The sequence below is a fragment of the Triturus cristatus genome, chromosome 3_2, assembly GCF_964204655.1.
Source record: "Triturus cristatus chromosome 3_2, aTriCri1.1, whole genome shotgun sequence".
NCBI lineage: Eukaryota > Metazoa > Chordata > Amphibia > Caudata > Salamandridae > Triturus > Triturus cristatus.
The window spans coordinates 296,299,313-296,320,688 of NC_140584.1; the positions used below are offsets into that span (position 1 = coordinate 296,299,313).

A 21,376-nucleotide genomic window follows, 5' to 3' on the forward strand; every position below is an offset into this window, starting at 1 on the left:
CTGCTCTTTTTATAATAAATTTTCGGATAACATGAAACATTTTTAGGCGACAAAAGTCTGTGATTGGTTGATTGGAAAATGTCAGATTTTTATTCTATGAGGTTCCCATGGATTTTGCTGGTTCATTTCCGTAGCTGAAGTAGCCCTTATGCAACAATGTTTAAGGTTTGCTTGCATGTCCCAATTGTTCTTTTAGACCAGTTTTTACTGACTGAAGTTTGGCAGTCCACCAAGATCCTATCCTTGACCGGGGACATGGTGCACAGAGGTTGTCAGGAAGTTCACGGAGCCATCCGAGTCTGCGCAGTAGGCATCGCGCTCACGAGAACTTGATTTCGGTTGCCATTTTTAGGTAGGCCCAAATGTCAACTTAAGCGAAACAAACACAAAGGAATAATTAATACAAATAAATTATGATTCTAATGTTAAACCCTCACTAATCCCTTTATATATTAGTATGTTCCTAGCATATAATCAACATTTAAAGCGATAATACTCACCATTAAGATCCAAACAGGAACGCAAACATCACATAAGCAACATAAATCATGCGATATCTATTACCACATGTACTACTATTAATATGCGTACATATTTTAGTTATTACTGTTATTTTGCCATTCAAATAGCAATTTCCCACGTGTAATTGGTGTATGCAAATGATTGGTTTAGTATCACACTACACTCTGTTAGTAAAATTATAATCAGTAGGTTATATAGTTAGCCTTTTCATGCAAATTAGAGGAGGTGTACAAAATGTTGTTCTACCTGCTCCATCACGTACCTCAAACGTCACTCCGTAGACATAGCCCTACTACAAGAAACTAATTTGCCCATGGACAGCACGATGTTATCACAAAAAGTGCTGCACGGCTCGTTTCATGCCTCGGGGTTTACTTTTCACGCCAGAGGGGTACTCACATGGGTAAACCCGAAATCAGGATTTGAAATTGACCCAGAAGTTGCGGATGTCGAAGGGAGGTTCCCTATCTCCAGGTGTAGGGGAAAGGGGCTAGATTAACGGGTAATTAACGAGTATGGTCCGAATTATGATAACCCCAACTTCTACAAAGCCCTGTTTACTTCCCCTAGTGTTAACGCAGCGCTTCCACTGTTAGTGGGAGGAGATTTTAACTGTGTCTTGGATCCAATGCTAGACCGCTCCAGGGGCCCTGAGCATTGCACTTCGGCCTCAGCAAAATTTAATACAGACACAGCACTACGATTAGATATGGTGGATGTTTGGAGGGCAAGATTCCCGGGGCAAGGGGGATACACACATTATTCTGCTCCACACAGACTTCATACGAGAATAGACTATTGGCTTTTGTCGCGTGAAATGTATTCGGAAGTCAGAGCTTGTAGAGTCCAGCCTCATACCCTGTCATACCACGCTCCTATTCTCTTGGTCCTGTGCAGCCCACAGAGGTATCCCGCCCCGTTTACCTGGAGATTTCCCCATATTCGCTGCTTGACACTGCATTCAAAGCTGAGATGGCTGTGGCGATTGAGGACTTCTTTGTGAACAATATAGGTTCAGTGTCACAGTTTTCTACAGCCTGGGAAACATTCAATGTGCATATTAGAGGGGTAGCTATATCTAAACACTCTGGGGTGCTTCGTGCAATCAGGAGCAGGCTAGAACAGTTAGAGAAACGTTTGACTGAGTTGGAGACTGCATTTCGTCGTAATGGGGCAGTAGCGGGAGAAGAAAAATTGCAAAAAGCGCTTGCGGAATATCAGGAGGCCGCTGATAACGAAGTTCGACATATGGGAAAATACGCGGTTGCTAGAAGCTATGGAGAGGGACAGCGACCGGGAGCCACACTCGCAGCGTTACTGAGGAATAGAAGGGAGGCATTGACGATCACGGCCATACGGTCAGAGGAAGGTGAGATGTTGGTAGATCCTGAAGGCATTGCCAACCAATTTAAGCAGTACTATGAATCACTTTATCGCTCTCGTCCCCTGGCAGAGGACAGCGATGTCCAGAACTATTTGGAGTACATAAAACTACGCTGGTTCACTAATGACCACTGTGAGTACCTGATGCGGCCGCTAGAGGCCTGGGAAATACAAGAGGCATTACGACATATGCGATCCAGTAGCGCCCCTGGACAGGACGGCTTGCCGGTGGGTTTCTATAAAGAATTTTCAGATTACCTTACTCCAAACTTAGTTACGCTTTTTGAAGAGCTTTCTGAATCAGGGGAATTGTCTCCTTCAATGAGGGAACCTATGATAGTCACCATACTCAAGCATGGTAAGTCCCCAGAGGAGTGCTCCTCTTACCGCCCGCTGTCATTACTGAATGTTGACACCAAAATATATGCCAAAATATGGGCTAATCATCTTGCTCCCTTGGGCCTGAGTTTGGCCGGCACAGGACAGGTGGGGTTTGTCCCGGGTCGCAACCTCACAAACAATCTGCGCACCTCCTTTGGTGCACTCCAACATGTTAACCCAGAGGTAAAGGCCACCGTGGTATTCTTAAACGCTGAAAAAGCATTTGATTTGGTGGAATGGCCGTTCTTACGAACAGTACTGGAAAGGATGGGGATAGGCGCAGTATTCTCGAATTTAGTTGCAGTAGTATACAACTCACCCACTGCTAGAATACGTATTGGAGATATGGTCACTGCCTCGGTGAGAATCTCTAGGGGCACTAGGCAGGGATGCCAGCTGTCACCTCTTCTGTATGCCATAGTAGCAGAGCTCCTTGCATGCGTCCTTAAAGAATACCATGGATTCCGAGGGATCCGGTTCCCTAACTATAACTTAATAGTGTCATCATATGCAGACGATACATTGTTTTATATTAGGAACCCGGAAGTCAATCTGTCCCCAGTGCTGAGGGAGGTTGTTCGATTTGGGGAAATATCTGGCTTAAGAATCAACTGGACTAAGTACATAATCTTCTCACTGACGCCTTCCACCACACCTTTCGAGTTAGATTTCTCTGTAGCCTGGACTATGGAGCCGGTCCGCTATTTGGGGATACAAATTCATACTGACCCGGAGACAGTTTTTAAGGAAAACTACTGGAGGGCAGACACCAAGCTAGAGGAAGACATTGAACAATGGATACGTTTACGAATATCGCTCTTGGGGCGGATATCGCTGATGAAAATGGTGATATTACCGAGGTTTTTATTCTTATTTTAAATATTCTTATGGTTCTCCCGGCTCATTTTTTAAAAACCATTACCTCCACACTGACTAAACTGGCGTGGGCTGGAAAGCAACCGAGAGTTCAGTGGAAGGTCCTCACTTTTCCTTACTATTTGGGAGGGTTGGGAGCTCCTGACATGGGTTTGTACTACAGAGTTGCGCAGAGCTCGCATCCCCTTCACTGAATACATCAGACACTAGACCCGCCGCACCTGCACATTGAAAAGGTGGCGGTCACCCCATCAGACCTCCCCACTAGTATATTTCAGCCCCCAGATCAACGTACAGGGATCCTAGATTCCATTAACTCTACGGTGCACTCATGGCATGACTTGGTTAAAAGACAAAACTGTAACATACTACATTCTCCACTGGTTCCACTGGAATGGTGTGCCTGGCTCCCTATGAGCAGAGACTGCGCAGCACTCAAAGCACTGCAGGCATTGAGTGTAAAGGAGGAGGGTGACCTCTTTCTGGAAAGGAAAGCCTGAACATGGGATGAGGTGTTAACAGAGGGCGTCACGGTCACCCCATTAGTGCAGTTCCAGTACCATAGGGCGAGGCATGCGCTGCGTGAGATACTGGGTGACCCCACTCACACTCATACTGACAGCTGAAACACCTAAGAAACTAGTGTCCAGTTTTTATGGAGTTACTCAGGCATATCACAAGAACTTCTACACAAAATCTAGGTTGAAGTGGAAAAGAACTTAGGCATAAATATTGACGCCTATATTTGGAGATTTTGTTGTGAGGCGACCCGTCATGTGTCCCAAAATAGCCGGCACCGACTAAGGGGCATATTATCAAGCACAGCGTTAAAATTATCGCCGCTTTAGTGGTTGAAAACTGCCGCTAAAGCGGGGATAATGGGCTTGATAATAGCGGCGGTAATTGTAACACCGTTTCTTGATAATATGCCCCTGATTTATTTAAAATTTTTACAAAGAGTCTACTACACCCAAGAAAGGTTATTTCGGTATGGGCTGCGGGAGACTGCTGAGTGTGAGAGATGCAGGAAGTGTCCGACGGATTTCATACATACAGCTTGGCAATGTCCAACAATTGCCAAGTACTGGGAAATGGTATTTCAGATACTGAGTGACATCACAGAGGTCCCAATGCTCCCTGATCCATTAGTCGCCCTGCTGGGCTATACTAAGAAAATAAAAAAGGGAATTAGACATTTGATTGAAATGGGTGTGTTAATTACGAAGCGCAAATTAGTGATGCGTTGGTCACGAGGCTCTCCTCTCAATACAGGAGTGGTCGTGGGATATGTTGTATTGCAACACACAGACGGAACTGTACAGTAAGATGCTTCCCCCCCCGAAGTCGCCCCCAGAATTATTTGGGATTATACCAAACATATCTCGATGGGAAGGCACATCTCACTGCAGACTGACTCCCGGAGTAAACGCTAATGCTATTAGATAATGTGGCACTGATGTATGTAACCAACCTGTATAATCAACCTGGCAATGTAGGTGTATTATGGGTGATATGGAACTGTGGTTGCTGTGTCCGCCGAATGACTTCTCTGTGGCTCCTTTAGGGTAGAAAATGGTTTGCATTACTACTTTCTGTTCCAGTATGTTCTCATGTTAATGCTTCAAGATTGTGCATTTTGTACTGGTGTATCCTTGTGGTCTAACCCATAGAAGCAAAACATGCATTTATTTTTATGTATGACCTAATAAATACAACATAATTTTTTTTTTTAAAAAGGACTACACCGCTCCCGTTCCTCAACACAGGCATGCCCCATGAGCTAGTATTTGAAATAGATCTGTGAGCCCACAGATCCAACGATTCCTATGTAAAATCATATTTTCTAAAGTTATCCTAACAGCATATTCTAAAAATCGATCCTACATCTGACCCCTGTTAAACAATGGTGGACACCCCTGTTTTACCCTCTAAATTCTGTCTGTTCCCCACCCCATCTCTCCTGATCCACTGTCTCACATTATCTATGTGCCCCTCTTTCTCTTCTGCGCGCGTACACTCCCCCGCCACTTCTCTCCCCTCCTGCTGAGGCAGTGCGGTTCTTTTCCTCTTAGAGCAATTCACTTGATAGGAATGAAAGTGCAATCATTCTGATTGGCTGCCTGGGCTCAGCGGGGGTTTCCAAACCTATTGGTCAGAGCTGGGGTTGTTCGTACAGCGAAGATGAGCTGAGCACCAGGGCTATGACACTCCGGCAGAGGCACGGTAATGGCTGCAGCTGCGACTTCCGCTCTGTGAAGATTCAATCACTAGTGGAACCGTGGTGAGGGCATTCCCCCAGGTGCACACACGGGCTTTACAGAGCTTGTGTTCGTATCTAGTCCCTTACGCTGTTTTCATCCTAGGAAAACGACTGGTTTCTTTGGCTTCAAAGGCATTCTGGTAGCTGCCCTTTGCCACACTCTAGCCAGGAGTGTCCAATCCTGGTCCACAAAGGCTAGACAGTCAGCATGTTCTTATAGGATGCATTTGCATACAATAGCTGCAAATGGAAATAATTTACATCCTGATTATCCTGAATATGGCGTGGGTTTACACTCATGCACCAACATTGCGCTCTCTCTTTTAAATGCATGTAGATTTTTTAAGAAACATTTTGTATTGCATTTTAAACAATAACACAACTGCAACATAATGCAGAATCACATCACCAATGCATTTGACTTATCTGAACCCCTGTGCACTCCCATTCCTCTCTCGCCCTTAGCAGTCTAGTGCTTGTTCCTCCCCGCCCAGCTGCTTGCAACAATATGTCTTGTGTTAAATAATTTTTATTAGAGATAAGAGAAACACAGGATTACAAATATAAATTAAGTCAATAGCAGTCGAACTATAAGCATACAAGCATATATAAATAGTAACTGCACGCTAGGTGAATTATACAGAAAACTTGACAGAATATGTAAACCACTTTCAATAATGTGCCTAAAAAATTATTATACTACAGTGGTATACAAAAAAGGCCTGTGTATAAGTTAGAATAGATATAAAGGTTAAGAGAAAGTACATTTTTAATAGCGGAAAGAGAAAAGAGAGGAGAGGGGATAGGAAGAAAAGAAAAGAGAAGAATAAGGAGAAGAAAGGAAAGAGAGGGGGAGAGGGACAATAAAATAGAAAAAAATAGAAAGAAATTATATTGATGTCGATAAAAAAGTCGTAAAGGGTAACCATAATAAGTCAGATTTAATTTGTAGGTGGATGGAGGATTGAGGAATAGAGGCAATTCTATGTTCATCACATATATAATTCCACCAATGTAAAAAAGATAACTTAGAATTATCTTTCCAGCATGTTAGTATAACTTTAAAAGCCACAGCAAGAAATAAATCAAATAGAAGGGATGGGGGAGAAACAAGAGCAAAGTCAGGCGACATAGTGCCTAAAAAGACATTAAGCACTTTGTCTGGGGGACATGATCGGGATGGGATGGGGGCGGCGGGAGGAGAGTGCCCACCGGACCGGGTATGAGGTATTGACACTGGGGCTCATTCCTGATGATGCCACCTTTCGGCCAGGCTTAGGGTCTCTTGACTGTTGTGTTTTGTTTCCCCTCCGTTGGAGGTGGTGCTGTGTCTCGAGGGGGTTCTCTTTCCTCCTCTAGGGGGTCTTTGTAGTTTAGTTTACACAGGGGCGACAGGCACACTGCAAGTTGGGGGGGCTGTTTGGGCTCATGCAGGGGTGCAGTGAGGGGGAAGTTTTGTTTGGGATGTTGGGTTGGGGTTGGGTATTGTTTATTTGTACCACAAGGCAGAAGTATTGTTGTGCTATCGCTAAAGTGCTCTCTGGGGGGAGATTGATCGGTTTTGGCTATGATGGGGGGTAGGGGACTGAGCCTTTTGTCCTGGAATGTCAATGGACTGGGGGACAGGATAAAACGGGGAGTGGTCCTGCAGTTCTTAAAACGAATTTCACCCGATATAGTATTTCTGCATGAAACACACCTCATTGGAAACTCCTTTCGTGCCATGAACAGACGGGGCTATCGCCTTGCAGCCCACTCGGGCTTCACATCTGGTTCGAGGGGTGTGGGCATTATGGTTAAAACCTCGCTCCCGTTGGAGGTTGATGAGGTGCTCCATGATGATAGGGGACGATATACGGCTCTGGTGGGTAGATTGGAGGGTAAAGTGATTGTTTTGGTTTCTGTTTATGTCCCGCCAGGGTTGCAGACAACTACTTTTGCTGATTTGGGGCGCCTTCTTCTTGGCCTGCCGGAGGGGATTCTAGTGGTTGGGGGGGGATTTTAACGCTGTAATTTCCGGAACTGAGGATCGTCACCCTCCCAGGGATCTCCCCCGTGCCCAAGCTTGGTTATCTGGCCTCTTGGATACCCTGGGGCTGCTGGATTGTTGGCGGCTGAAACACCCTACGCAGATACAATACACCTTTCATTCCGGGGCTCATGGTAGTCTTTCGAGGCTTGATTATGTTCTGATGCCAGCAGCACAGGCAGGGAGGGTCGGGGAGGTACGACATCTGGCTCGGGGTATTTCAGATCACTCCCCGCTCCTGTTGCACTTTGACATTGTCCCGAGGGGGGAGGGGAGGGTGGTCCCGATTAATTCCTGGTACCTGCGTGACCCCACAATCCGCGCTGATTTGGTTAAATCTCTTGAGCAATATTTTGAAGACAATGTGGGGTCTGTGTCGTCTGCGGTTTCTTTGTGGGAGGCGTTTAAGACGGTACTCCGTGGGGAGGCCCTGTCCCTCATTTCCCATTCCCGGAGGCGCGAGCGGGAGGAGGTGACCCATATCGAATCTGAGATAACGGAGTTGGAGGGTGATCTGGAGTGTGGGGTAACGGATGATAAACTGCATGCTCTCCGACTCAAACAGGCGGACTACAAGGCCCTAGTCACGGAGGCAGCCAGGGGCCTGAGTAGAGAGCAACAGGGGCGACTGTATGATGTGGGTGATAAGGCTGGTAAATTGATTGCGTGGCTGGATAAAAAGGAGAGAGCGAGTCGAGTTGTCCCGTCGATTGAGACTGGATGGTGTGTGTGTGTGTCACTGAGCCGGAGGAAATTGTTGAATGTTTCGCTGAGTATTTCCGTGGGGTGTACTCCCCGGTATCTTCCCGCTCGGAAGAGGATTCCCATGACCTGCTTAAAGACATTGCGCTGCCTTCCCTTTCGGAGGAGGATAAATTGTCGTTGGACGCGGCCCCGACATCGGAGGAGATTGCCCTCGCCATACGTTCGGTCGCCTCTGGCAAGGCCATGGGTCCTAATGGCCTTCCCATTGAATTGTACAAATTACGACCGGATACGCTGGCTCCGCATCTCCGCGCTATGTTCCTCGCGGCCCGGTCGGCGGGTTCCCTCCCGCTGGACCAGCGTCTTGCCACTATTGTGGTTATTCATAAGGAGGGGAGGCCGCGGGATCGGGTCACGTCTTACAGGCCCATTTCGCTGTTGAATGCGGAGCCGAAAATTCTCGCCAAGGTGCTGGCTAATCGGCTGGTTGGCGTGGTGTGCGATCTGATCCACCAGGACCAGTCCGGCTTTATCCCTCATCGCAACACCGCGCTTAACTTGCGGCGTCTGCACGGGGTGCTCGCGAGGGTCCCGTTCATACGAGAGCCATCCATTTTGGCGTCCTTGGACGCCACTATGGCGTTTGACACACTTGAGTGGCCATATATTTGGGCGACGCTGGCTAAGTTTGGGTTTGGCCCGGGATTCATTGGCTGGGTGAAACTGTTGTATTCCGGAACGCTGGCGCAGGTGGCGGTGAATGGTAGAGTATCGGCGCCGTTTGAACTGGGCAGGGGCACGCGGCAGGGCTGCCCGCTGTCGCCTCTCCTTTTTGCGCTTGCCTTGGAGCCCCTGGCGGAGTGGCTGCGGTGGCACCCTTCGATTCATGGTCTCCGATGGACCCCCCGAGTATGAGGATCGCGTATCCCTTTACGCGGACGATATTCTTTTGTACCTTGCTTCCCCGCGCAAATCACTGATTGTGTTAGTGGATGTGTTGCGTTCATTCGGCCGCAACTCCGGCTTGGTTATCAACTGGGCTAAATCCTGTGTGTATGTCCTCTCGGGGGAGGCTCCTATCCTTCCGCGGGGTTGTCCTATCCAGGTTGCTCCGCAGGGATTTAAGTATCTGGGTATCTTTATTACCCTGGACGCTGCGGCCCGATATAAACGGAACTTACTCCCCCCCCCCTCCAGCGCCTGAAGGAGGATGTGGCGCGTTGGAGGCGCTTGCCGCTCTCGCCGCTCGGCCGTGCGGCACTGTTTAAGATGATGTCGTTGCCACGTTTCTTATACGCTTTACAAAACACGATGGACGTCGTCCCGGCGCGCTACTTTCGGGAGGTGGAGGGTTTGCAGCGCCACCTGTTTTGGGATGGGAGGCCGCGTATCGCCCTCGCGAAGCTGACGCTCCCGTGGTATGACGGGGGGGGTCGCCCTCCCAGACATCAAACGGTATTACTGGGCCTCCCAGCTGGCTGCGATAAAACACGGCCTTTATGGGCCCGCCCTTAACCCGGCTTTTGAAATGGACAAACTGTTACTGCCGGGTGGTGACTATAATCGTGCGCTTTACTCTACATCGCTCGACGCACGTTTGACGGGCCCTACTCGGGTCGCGGTACGGGTGTGGCACGCGGCAAACTTGGCTATGGGGTGGAAAGATCGGTTGACCCGGGCGACGCCACTGTATGCATCTGAGCGACTGGGCTGCTTGTGGACCTCGAAAGGCTTTGAGAAGTGGGACATGATAGGCATCAGCAGGGTGGGCGATCTCTGGACGTGGGGGGGGATTCAAAACGTTCAATGTGCTGCAGAAGGAATTCCAGTTGCAGGACAGGGAGTACTTCCGATATGTACAGGTTCGTCACGCGCTGTGTTCTGTATTCCCGGATGTTGCCTCCATCCCGGAGTGCTCCCCTCTGGAAGATAGAGTGCTAGATGGGCATGTACCGGATGGCACTCTCATTGATTTATAAAAAGCTCATCAACGATCGCTCGGGACTGCTGACTGGCCTTCGTGAGGCATGGGTCGCCGATGGATTGGAGCTGGATGACGAGGACTGGGTGTCTGCGGTGGCATCCCCGAAAGAGGTGGCCATACCGGCCCGCCTTCGCTTCGTCCAGCTCAAAATACTCCACAGGGTCTATGTTTCGGGGCCGGGTCTGATGCGTATGGGATATGCCGTGGATGGACTGTGTAAGCGTGGGTGTGGTTTGTTAGGGACCTTTATCCATATTTTGTGGGAATGCCCGGAGGTGGCGCGATTCTGGCGTGGTGTACATGCGGTGTTGCAAGCGGTCACGCATGTGGCGCTGTTTCCCGAGGCTAGGAGATGTCTGCTAAATGTGTGGGAGCCGACTGATTATACGGTGCCGCAGACGTGGTGGGTGACTCTGGGATATATGGTGGCCAAGCGTGACATAGCACAATTGTGGGGCTCCCAGAGGTCACCAACGGTTTCGGTGTGGAAGGACAACATGGATTGGTGTATGTTTCGGGAGAAGGTAGTGTATGTGGCGAGAGGTAAGCCTGGGAAATGGGTGAAGGTGTGGGGCCCCTGGAACTCCTATCGTGGCGGGATTTGTACCCCGCCGCTGACGCCTGACATGGCAGTGGCCCAGTCTCCCTAGTCTACTTGTCACCTTGGTTCTGGGCATTGTGTCTACTTTGTTTCTCTCCCGGCCTGTCCCCCCCCCCCTATTCCTGTGGATCGGTAGGGTCCTCCCCAGGGGAGCTCATAATGCTGCTTTGACTTTTGCTGCCTTGTGGATTTGTTTGTGGTTTTTTATAAAAAATGGAACCGCCATTTGGGGGTCCGGCCGGTGTGGCCGCCAACGCTTCCCTCGACTTCTGGGACCTTTATCACTTGCCGCTTGTGTTTAATGACTGTATTTTATGCTCTCACTGTTTGCTAGCGGCCGGCCTGAAGGTTGTAGGCCCATCTTTGTATATCTTTTGCATTCTGTAATAAAGGTTTCAAAAAAACAAACAAAAAAAAAGACATTAAGCATATTCAATTGTATTTTGTGAGAAAAAATCAGTGAACATTTTGACCATATAGCATCCCAAAAGGCATACACCTTAGGGCAGTAGAACAATAAATGTAATAAAGAACCTTCAGCATCGAGACAAGACCAACAGGCTGATGTGACAGAGCGATTGAACTTATGTAACACAAGGGGAGTAATGATGACTCTATTATAAATAAAATATAGGGACTGTGTGAGATTAGCAGCTTTGGAGGTCTTGAATAATTTCTGCCAAAACTTATCCCATTGCGATGTCGACAGAGTCAAAGATAAGTCCTGTTCCCACTCGAGTTCCACCTTAGATTTATTCCGGGAGCCAACAGGGGTAGATAAAGATTTATAGATAAAAGAGGCACTTGGAATAGTATCAGTAGAGATTTGATAGAGTGAAGAAACAGGAAGAAAGGAAGAAGGAGTTGGTAGAGAAAGAAATTTCTGTATACATCCCTGTAGTATAGAAGCTAAAATATCATACTGCTGAATACAGGAATCAGGTAATTGAAAAAACTCTTGCAATTGATGGAAAGAAAGAATCACATTATTGACAAACATCTGGTGTACATAAAAAAGACCCTTTTCTTTCCATTGTTTGTAGTAGAATGATTTGTGACGGAACTTAATGTATTTAATAAACCAAAGCGATGACGCTAGAAAAGATTGATAATTATCCAAATTCTTAAAGAAAAGTGTATGTAACAAAGCTTGAGAATGTTTCAAAATAGGGTATTTGGAAATAAAAGTACAATTAGTCATGTGAATAACATCTCGCATTGAAAAGTCATTTAACAGTGAGCATTCAACAGTAACCCATGAAGGCTTAGGTAAATCCTGATAATTTTTAGACAAAGCATAAAATTGACGAATCAGAAAAGCATTGTGATATAAATTAAAATCCGTGAATCTAACATTCCCCTCATTTTTAGGACGAATCAGTTTAGACAAGGCGATACGTGCATGTTTGTTATTCCATAGAAATTTAGTGCATATCGAATTAATCTGAGAGAAATAATATTTAGGAATTTTAAATGGTAACAGACAGTATAAACAAAATCTGGGGGACAATCATCATTTTAATTGTATCAAGTCTGCCCCACCACGAAAGGAACAAAGGAGACCAGAGGTTTAACAAATTAGTAATTTTGAGTTTTAAGGCAGAAAAGTTATGGGATAATGTGTCACGAATGTTGGAGGAGAACCATATACCAAGATATTAAATTTTTTGGGGACACCACGTGAAGTTGGAAGATTCAAACATATACCTATAACAGGAAGGGTTTAAAGGTAAAATCTCAGTTTTAGAAAAGTTTAATTTATAACCTGAAACCTTAGCGAATGATGAAATTTCATGCAAAAAGGGGGGTAAGGAAGATACAGGATTGGACATATAAATAAGAACATCATCAGCATACGCAGATAACTTAATTTGATGGGTCTTTAAACTAAAACCAGTAATGAGAGGATTGCTTCGAATACGTTCCAGAAATGGTTCCAAGCAGAACAGAAAAAGCAATGGTGAAAGGGGGCAACCCTGACACGTGCCTCTTTGAAGGGAGAAATAGGGAGAAAAAAGACCATTAACAAAAATACATGCTTTTGGATTAGTATATAGCAATTTAACATATGATATAAACTTCGGACCAAAGCCAAACCATTGTAATGTATGTATCAAGAACTCCCAGTTAACACGGTCAAAGGCTTTTTCTGCATCCAAGGATAGAGCAGCTAGAGGGGAGGGATATGTTTTACTAAGAGCAAGGATATTGGAAAACATTCTGGCATTGTCAGAAGCCAGACGACCTTTAACAAAACCAACTTGGTCTGGGTTAATGAGAAGAGGGATAATTTTCTCTAAACGAGAAGCCAATATTTTTGCAAAAATTTTAGAATCATAATTAATTAATGAAATAGGACGAAAAAATTTGCAATAGAAGGGGTCTTTATCTGGTTTGGGGATTACAATAATAAGGGCTTCCCAAAAAGAACCACAGGCTTGGGAATTGGATATAAAAGAATCAAAAAGTTCTAATAATTTGGGAGCAAAAATTGAGGAGAAAGCAGAAAACAGTTCAATTGAAAATCCATCGGGCCAGGAGGCTTCGCTTTTTTCAAAGATTTAAGAGCATCAGTTAATTCTTGTAGGAAAATGTCGTCTTCAAGAGAGTTAAAAATATCCTGGGAAGTTTTGGGCTTGGGGATATCTCGGAAAAAAGAAATAAAATCTTCTTCAGAGGGCTTGGTAGATTCTGTATATAATAGGTTGTAGTATGATTGAAATGTGGAAATAATGTCAGAGTCAGAAGAAAGGAGAGTGTTGCTGGATTCTGAATGAATGGGGCCAATCACTTTACGTTCTGATTTAATTTTTAGATAATTTGCTAGCATTTTCCCAGCTTTGTTTTGGCCTCCGTGATATTTCGATTTAATCTTAAGGAGGATGTTGCAGGCATCCGTAGTAGCTATTTTATTCAGGGTAGATTTAGCTTGGATTAATTCTTGTAAAGAAGAGGGAGATTTAGAAGTGTAATAATTATGTTCTAACGATTTTAAAAGGGTCAGGGTTTCTTTATACTTAGTATGTAATTATTTTTTCTTTTTTGAGGTATAGGCAATAGTGAAGGCTCTAAAAGATGCTTTAAAAGCATCCCAATTGTTGTGTAGGGAGGTGTCTATAGAATTATTAAAAGTAAAGAATTCCTTAATAAAAGAGGATGCTTCTTGAATAAAGGTATTGTCTGACAAAAGGAAATTATCGAAACGCCATCTGCCTTGTTTACATGTTGTGAGAGATAGGTCAATAAGGGTGGAGACAGGAGCATGGTCAGATATAGAGATAGACCCAATGTCAGAGGATTGGAGACAAGGTAGCAGCGATTTGGAGACGAGGATATAATCAATACGGGATCTGGTATGGTGTACAGGTGAAAAGAAGGTAAATTCAGAGATATCTGGGTTACAAGTTTTCCATGTATCAAATAATGGACGGGAGGAGATGGCTGATTGAAATGATTTGTGGGATTTGTCAGGTTTAAACTTACATTTGGATTGTCTATCAGTAAATGGATCTAACCAACTATTAAAATCACCACCAAGCACGATATTAGAAATGGAGAGTGACAATAGTTTCAGCTTTATAGAGTGCCAAAATTCAGAATCTGGCTTAACAGGACCATAGATATTGAAAAAAGTGATTTGTCTTTTATTTATGATAGTCTCTGCCAATACCCAACGACCATTCGGGTCACAATCCGACGATACAATCTGTGCATTAATAGATTTATGGAACAATATAGCGACACCACCATGACGATCAGTAGCAGGAGAGAAAACAATTTGATTAACCCAATGACGTTTAAGTTTAAGGGATTCTTTGTCATTACAATGGGTTTCCTGTAAGAAAGCAATCTGGGTATTAAGTTTAGCCAGGTGAGACAATACCTTTTGACGTTTGACGGGGTGACCAAGACCACGAACATTCCACGAAGTCACATTAACCATAACTCAGGATGAAGGTGAACACGAGGGAATAGGAGCACGGAACTGCAGAATTGACAAGAAACAAGAAGGAGAGATATTGTTCAATATACAAGGGGAAAGATCTAATATCAACAATAAAACAAGTACAGAGAAACAGAATTAACAATGAGGAAGAACAAGAAAAGAAGAAGAAAAGAGAAACAAGAGGAAAAGGAAAGAGAAGCAAAAGAGGAAGATAGACATGTAAACAGATCAAGGGAAAACATCCGGATCTGTAAAGAACGAAGAAAAATCGAAGAAAAAGGGAAACGCAGTGACGCCAAAGGACGCGGACCACATTAATAAATAAAAAGGAAGAAAGAGAAAAAGAACCTCATTAATATTAATATTATAAACCAACGGCAAGACATTAAGTAAACCAATTAATAGAATACAAAGTGACAATCCAAAAAAAGGAAAAAAAGTTGTCAAGAGTTAGTATCCATTCCATGTGACGGGAGACTTTGAAGAAAGAGTTTCAATTTTTCCGGGTCGTCAAAGGAACGGGATCAACCCTAATGTGTAATTTTACAAAGACATGGATGGAGGATTCCATACTGTATGTTGAGTCGTCTCATTTGTGGACGCAAAGCAAGAAATTCTTTGCGACGAGCATTGGTTGCGTTGGAAATATCTTGTGATATGAAGAGAGTATGATCTGACCAGATAAGACGCCTTTTAAGTCGAACAGCCTTCAAGATAAGCATCAGTTCAGTGAATTCGAGAAAGAGCATGATAATTCCAAGTGGTTTATTAGAGGCAGGATTTAAACGACCCAAGCGGTGTGCTCTTTGAATGTTAAGAGGACCTGTTAACGTTGGTAGATCGAGGAGCTCTGGAAGAAATTTCTAAAGGAAGGACACCATGTCAGACCCTTCAATATTTTCCGGAAGACCATAAAGGCGGAGGTTATTTCTTCGATTACGATTTTCAAAGTCCTCAGTATGAAGTTTAAGTTTATGAATTTCCTATTCTAGGAATGGAATTTTCGTAGAAGCATCCTGTAAATCACTAACACGCTGCTCCAGATCAAAAACCTTGCTTTCCATGATGATCCATCTTTCCTCAATCTGTTTCAACTTTTCATTAGTAGTTGACATGAAGGGTTGAAGACCACGAACTTCATCAAGAATAGAGTCCAAAACAGGATTTTGAGAAGAATGGATAGGAGAAGGCGGGTCGTTTTTATGCCGCTTAGGTTTTGTACCAGACGTGGAAGATTTGGTAAAATGTGGGTCAGTAGACATTGTGCTCAACAAAAGTCTGTAGCCACCAGGAATTATAGAAAATTCAAAAATATCTGAAGCGTAGAAGCAGGTCTTCCAAAAGTGGACAGGATATGAAAAAGGCACCAGAAAGGAGAAAATTGTGTGAATACAACACAGTGCTGAAAAAAGAAAAACGTGGGCGCCTTGCCGTAGAATGGCATCAACATACGTGGCAACGAGCAGAGAATTACTGCCTGGCGAAAGATGCTGAGGCTGATTCCTGGCACTAGAAAGCTGTGAGGCCTCAAAACGGAGGGCGAAGCCCTAAGCAACAATGTAGAGCATTACAATGCGAGCAGGGCTGTCGGCGCACAAGTCATGACCATCAAAGAGACAGTACTTATTCATTAAGTAAAAAGTAGAGGCTGTTATATCCTTTGTCAGCATGAAGATAGAAGATAAGAATAGCATGAGGCGGCAAATATAAAGCCCAAGTTGTGCCATAAAGTAAACTCTCAGGGGCATGAGGAGTGCGAAAAATAAGTAGAGAAACTTACACCGCTGAGGGGATGAATTTCAGCAACATTGCAGCAGCGAAAACACAGACGCGGGCTCAGCGGTCCAAAATGGTGGCCGCTCGCGTCTTTGTGAGGCGAAATAACCGCCAGTACAAAGAGTAGGAAATCGGTCATGAACGGCAACAGGAAAGCGGTATCCAGGCTCACCGCATCGTCACCGGCATGGAATCATCCTTCGCCGTTGAATAAGGAGGCATACAAGGTCCCAAAATAGCGTCGGAGTCCCGCGACGCAGCGGAGCTCACATCAAGACCGCCATTTCCTGCGGCGCGCAAGCCACGCCCCGCAACAATATGTCTTAAGCATTCAGAATTAGTTCTGCTGTTTACAGGGGTCTTAGCTGCCAATTTCTCAGCATACACATCCCACATTAGTACCACTGGGGCATGCCCCCCGCAATCTAACTGACGTCAATGTATCTGTATCCAGTTGCAGCCTGCATGGATCACGGGTGAGGGGCGGTCGCGGGGGGGGGTGGCGGACGGGCAAGTTGTCACGAGTGAAGGAGTGGTTGCAAGGGGAGGGAGGGGGTTTAAATAATAAAAACATTTTTTAAAATTACCTCCCCCGGGTCCCACGTCTTCACTGTTGGGTCTGCTTCTGCTTTCCTGCCTCCGCAGGAACAGGAAGCAGGCAGCCTACCTCCCTTCCTCTAAGCCAATCACAACGCTGCAATGGCAGCGTTGTGATTGGTTGGGACGCCGACCACACAGGCATCTATGGGGGAGGCATTTTCTCCATGTAGGCTGCATGCAGCCAACTTGGAGAAAAGGGAGAGTGTGCATGACTGGCAGGGCGCGCAACATTGGGCTAGCCACTCCTCCCCTGCCCTCGAGCAGACCCTACCACCCACCCGCCCCAACCAAACCCTTCTGCTTTCTCACAGTGCAAGAAGCAGAAACATCAAATGGTGTATTATATTTATAATACCATTTTATGTTTCTGCTTCTAGCACTGCGAGAAAGCAGTGGGGCGACGCTCCTCCACCCAAATGGAGTAGCCGCCACTGTCTGTATCTGCCCTACTGATTTTAGCTGGTTCCAGGTCCAGAGGGCAATCGTCAAACGTATCGACAATTCTCAGGCCATGGTGATCTACCTCCGAAACAGAAACAGCGCCAGATCCACAAATCTGCTTTCCAATCTGTTGGCCTAAGTGCGAGACAGGAGTCCCAACCCACTATGTCAGAGATGAAAGACATGATCTGCGCCCACATCGGCTGCAGCACCAATTGATAGAACCCCACATCTGCTCCCCCACACCTTGAGCAATCCCTAAGCGCACCCTCAAACATACGGTGTATGCAGTGCGGAGTGAAGTATGCTTGATGCACATAATTAAATTGTGTGAAGTGGAAGCGCACACTCAGGATTACCCCCGCACCTGGGCCAATTTATTGCTCATTTGGTTGGGCGTAAACACTTTAGCTTGATCTGCCTCACACTTCGCAATGTACCTAGGATAGGCCTGGGCGTAGTTTGCAAAGTGTTGCTACGCGGAACTCCGCGAAGTAACAAAAAGCAAGTGGCTGAGTTCAGTGCGAACTGCAGTTTGTGCTGGTATTCCTGCCGCTCGGGTAGAAATTCTACCCGAGCAGTAGCTCACGCTCGGGGAGCGAGGAAAAAACTCCGCTGCACATTGCGAAGCGGAGTTTTCTGCACTCAGCGAGCTCTGCGGAATGCAGAGTGCCGAAAACTCTGCAATCTCCGCAAATGGAGCGAAGTTTACCGACCAGGCCTACCTAGAAATCGGAGTATGCGAACGCACCAGCAGAAGACCATACAAGATGGTTACTGCCATCCTGCCCATGCCATGAGTTAGTATCCCCATCAGCAGCAAAGAGGTGGACAACTCCAACAAAGTAGCCCCCCAGCACTCTTGGATAATATGCACTAAGGCGTTATATGTGAGGAACCGACCATGTGGGATCCCATACAACTCAAACAAGTCCTGGAACGTTCTGAGTTTACTCTCCAGGAACAAGTCCCCCACACACAACATACCAGCCTTCCTCCATGCCTGGGTCTCGACCCGATTCCACAAATACCAAGTCTCTGTCAACACCCAAAAGTCCAGCTGGGGGGTGAGGCAACAGGCGAGGCCCGCCACCAGTGTGAATATACCACCGCCAGTAAGAGTTAACCATTTTCAAAAGGACAGTGGTTGGCGCCCCCAGCCACGGCCCGTGCAGGTAAGAGCAGTGGGGCCAGGTTGGGGGTATTCAACAGACGACTACAAGGGAAAATTAATTATTTCTTTGATTTTCCCTAGTGGTCATCTGTCGAATCCTCCCAACCCGCTCCACCACTCTTACTTGCACAAGGTGCAGCTGGCACCCTCTTGTCTGCCGGCTGGAGTAATTAAGTCATGAGAGGAGTATCACCCAGCGTCCCCACCACCTCTCACCATTCGTCATTTAGACCCCTGCCTAATCATTTTATCAGCCACTGTAGCTGTACAGGCGCCAGTAGAACTTGTAATTGGGAGACCCATGGCCCCCATCCGACATAGGACGTTGCACATCGCGAAATGCCACCTGTCTTCTGCCACTCTCCCAGAAGAGATCTGAGAGGAGACCATTAAACATGCAAAAAAAGGACCGGGGAGGAGCCACTAGCAGTCGAGGCAGGATCAGCATTTTTTCAAATTCAAACCTACCCCTTGGGGAAAGAAGGAGGAAGATCAAGAACGGTAGAGCAGTGCGAATCAAGCGCAAAGCCCTCCAGCAAGGCAGTCTACGCCTGTATACCTGCACCCTCAAATACTTAAATGAATCGTATTGCCAGACTAGCCAGGCCAGGGGAGACTCTGGATGCCTGGTGAGCGGCACCCACTTTAGTGGGATCAAGCAAGACTTGTGCCAATTAACATAAAGGCCCAAAAAACTCCATAAGCATACAAGTCCTCAAGCTAGAGCAGAGTAGCCGCCACATCACATAGATACACCAAGGCAGCATCAGCATATAAGATCATGTTGGATCGGCTCATCATTCATATCCCCTATGTAGCAGCCCTGGTTTGAAACAAACGTGCAAGGGGCTCCATGGCCAGTGCGCAGAATAATGGGGATAACGGGCAACCCGATGGGTGCCCCTGCCAATGGGGAATTGATTGGATATGGTTCCGCCAGTCTTAACCCTGGCCAATAGGCCGTTATAGGGGTTCCAGATCTACCCCAGAAACCCGGGGCCCACCCCCTTTTTTGCCAGGCAGCCAGGAGGAAAGACAACCCCAACATATCAAAAGCCTTTTCAATGTCTAACGACACTGCCAAGAAGTCCGATTCAAGGCTGGAAGCATCCCCCATGAGCCCAACCAAGCGCCTGACATTCAAGAATGTGCTCCTATTAGGAATAAACCCATTCTGGTCCGAGTGGACCAAGGCATCCATAAGCAGCAGTCGATTTGCTAGGACCTTCTCCAGAATCTTGCAGTCCAGGTTTAGGAGGGCGAGAGGCCTATATGACATTACATCCGTGAGGTTACAACCAGTCTTTGGAAGCATCACAATTAGAGCTTCCCGTAGAGACACCAGGAGCTTCTTCAACGCATGTGAAGTGTTATATACCTTCAGCAGTTTGGGCACAGGTGGGTTCTGTTAGTAGAATAAAATTCAGCCTGCAACCCAACCATGGTCGTTCTCTTATTACAAGCCAACTGCGCCACGCCCCCCCCCCCCCCTGAATCTCCTCAATCCGCAGAGGATCATTCAGCTCACTTGGCTGCACGGATTAATGCAGGGTAGGGGTATATCGCAGAGAGAAGCCATCAGGCAGTCGTCGGACTGCTAAGGAACCGACGAATAAAGTCCAGCGTAGTAATCTGTGAAGGCGGCATTAATGTCAGCCAGGAACGTGACCACAACCCCATCCGACGGGGGAAAGAATAGCCACCTTAGAACTATGTGGTGCTGACTCATTCAACAACCATGCCATCACACTTCCAGCATGAGCGTCCTTGCAGTGCTGCCTGGTTAAGTAGGCCCTGTAGTCCAAGAGTCCTAGGCAGAACGAAGTCTCTATGAGCCTGCGGCACAGTGAGCGCAGTTTAGTAGCCCTGCCTAGATGAGACGGTAAGCCAATCTCCAACCACCGCATATCCATTTCGATGCACATGATCTCTGACTGTAGGGTCTGTTTCACCCCCACGAAGTAGGTATGCATTTTCCTCCAGTCACAACCTTGATGGTTTCCCATTCCACCTGCCGGGACTGAGTTGACCACTCATTATCTGCAAAATAATCTGTAATTTGAGCACTCACCGTATCCCAAAAGTGTGCATCTTGGAGTGCTTCCAATAACATGAAAAGGTAAATATCATGGAAAAAGGTAGTCCCGTCTCCTACGGGGTCTGAGGAATGTCACTGCCTCAGTTCATCAGCAGGGACTGGGGGTGACCAAGTAGGCCACCCGCCCACTCAAAGCAACCACAAGGAGATGATTGACGGAGCTCTGAAACTTTTCAGACACTCACCCCCAGTCACAGATCTGGGTTGAATCCATCATCGTTCTTTAGCTCACTTCGCCACGTCAGTTCAAACACAGCTACATGCAGATCAGTCTTGACCCTGTGCCTCATGAGAACAGTCCAGCCCGGTCTGCCAAGCCAGGTCTTCCCTGAACCGGAAACGAGCATCCTGGGACCGGTTTTGGAGTAACACCCCTCATCAGCCAGACTAGCTTGAATCCAGTGGCAAAGTGAGCAAGGGGCTCAGGTCTGGGCATACACTGCCAACTTAGGGCAAACTAAGCAAACACAAGGAGATGATGGACGGAGCGCCAAAACTTTTCAGACACTCACTCCCATTCACAGACCTGGGTTGAATCCATCATCGTTCTTTAGCTCACTTGGCCACCTCAGTTCAGACACAGCTATATGCAAATCAGTC

At 46.4% G+C, this 21,376-nt stretch overlaps 1 long non-coding RNA gene across 2 annotated transcripts in view; it reads right to left on the reverse strand.

Moving 5' to 3' along the window:
* The window catches only part of LOC146857186 (uncharacterized), a 129,231-nt gene that overhangs the window by 80,188 nt on the left and 27,667 nt on the right, over positions 1-21,376 (reverse strand). For both annotated transcript variants that reach the window (XR_014979548.1, XR_014979547.1), the window contains exon 2: positions 14,625-14,726. This is a non-coding gene — a long non-coding RNA (uncharacterized LOC146857186). The remainder of the gene's footprint in view (positions 1-14,624; positions 14,727-21,376) is intronic.